Below are 1,898 nucleotides of genomic sequence, written 5' to 3'. Positions count from 1 at the left end.
GACAAAAGTGCACATGTTACACGAATGTCTACGTTCATGAATCAGTGTCTAGCTTCCCTACATACAGATTGTCAAAGTTGTTGATTACGCCAGTCGCCAGTCAGTCCTCTATTTTGGCATACGTACATTTCCAGGAGCTGTCACCTGTATTGTCTACTAGCTACAGCTTAGCTAGTGTACAAGACTAGTTATTCCATGTCCCCCTCAACCCGGCCAATTCTCCCGGCCTATAGCGCCGTGGTGATAATTCGTGCCCTCCGAGGCAGAGACACCTCAGCTAGTTGCGGCTGCCAGAGAAACCGCGAGCGCGTACATGTCAATGTCCCAATGAATATCCGTGATACCTAGCGCGAGCGCGTACATGTCAATGTCCCAATGAATATCCGTGATACCTTTCACACACAATTCTCCGTGTCTGCTGCCTGGACAACGTACGACGACCGGCCTCGAAGACGACTTTTACCCGGCTTGAAATGGGTTCAGTGAAATAGCGAACTCTGGACTACCTTGCTGACTTTTCGGCCGATGCTTCAATAAACTTCTGAGTTTTAACAAGTTTGCTCCCTTAAAACGAAAACACAGAGATGACAACGTGCTTGGCTCATGGCGCACCTCCTGTGGATGTAGGAGGAATAAGATTTCGACACCCACATAGATGCATTTTTCAGTTCATTTAATGGTGTTTATCATATACTAAAGCATAATATAGGTCAAAAATAGAGAAACATGTTAGAAAATCCGACAAAAAATAGAAAGATATACTAAAGCATAATACTTTGAAATTTTTTCCTTGCGGGAGGTAAAACTTTGAAACTTGATAAAGAACGAGGGATAAATTCACCAAGTTTCAAATTTTAAAACCCTAAACCCTGAACAAAAAATTAATATTACAAATTAAGCCAATTCATATGAAACTTGCTTTGGTAAGACTTGGTAAAAACTTAAATATTTCAATTATCAAGTTTCAGTACTTAAAACTTGGTAGAAAAATAGCTTGTAAAAAAATGTATTCAAGAGTGGTCTTGTTATTAGCTCTCATCGCAAGGAATATGCACATGCAACTTGAAACATAAATTCAACTTTTGGTTCAAAGATATACTCCCTCCTTCCCAAAATAAATGTCTCAACTCTAGTACAACTTTATAATAAAGTCAGTACAAAGTTGAGACACTTATTTCGGGATGGAGGGTGTAATAAATACTCCCCCCGTCCTATAATATAAGAACATTTTTCATGTTGTGTTAGCTTGAAAAACGTTCTTATATTATAAAACGGAGGGAGTACAATTTTAACGGACAAAAGGAAAAGGGCAAAGTTTGCAGACCTAAAAAATCAAGGTGGACTGGGCATTCTAGATGTGACGATTCATAATAAGGCTCTGATGATGAAGAATATTCATAAATTCCTCAACAAGCAGTCTCTGCCATGGGTGGAGCTTATCTGGCAAACTTACTATTCTGAATCCCCTTCTGGTGACAAATTGGAAGGATTTTCTTGCTGGAAATGTCATCTGAAAGTTCTCAAAGAATACAAAGATAACTCAATTTGCAAAATGGAAATGGTGGCACTATGTTGCTTCGGCATGATACCTGGCTGGACCAACCTCTCAAAGACAAATTTCCTGAGCTTCATTCATATGCTTTGGATGAATCACTTTCAGTTAGAGACTGGACACTTCAACAAGATACCTGTCAGTTGTTTTACATGCCAATGTCCACCCAAGCCTATGATCGGTTCCAATTGTTGGAAAATTTAATTCAAAATCAGGTACAGCCACAAGGAAAGGATCAATGGGTAAGCAAAGGTCAGAAAGGCAAATTCTCCTCTATTACAATGTACCACAATTTGCACCCACAACAAGAGAAGCTAACAATATTCAAATGGCTCTGGAAAAATGC

This window comes from Triticum dicoccoides, chromosome 6B (assembly GCF_002162155.2).
Source record: "Triticum dicoccoides isolate Atlit2015 ecotype Zavitan chromosome 6B, WEW_v2.0, whole genome shotgun sequence".
Classification (NCBI taxonomy): domain Eukaryota; kingdom Viridiplantae; phylum Streptophyta; class Magnoliopsida; order Poales; family Poaceae; genus Triticum; species Triticum dicoccoides.
Note: the sequence above shows the minus strand (reverse complement) of the source record.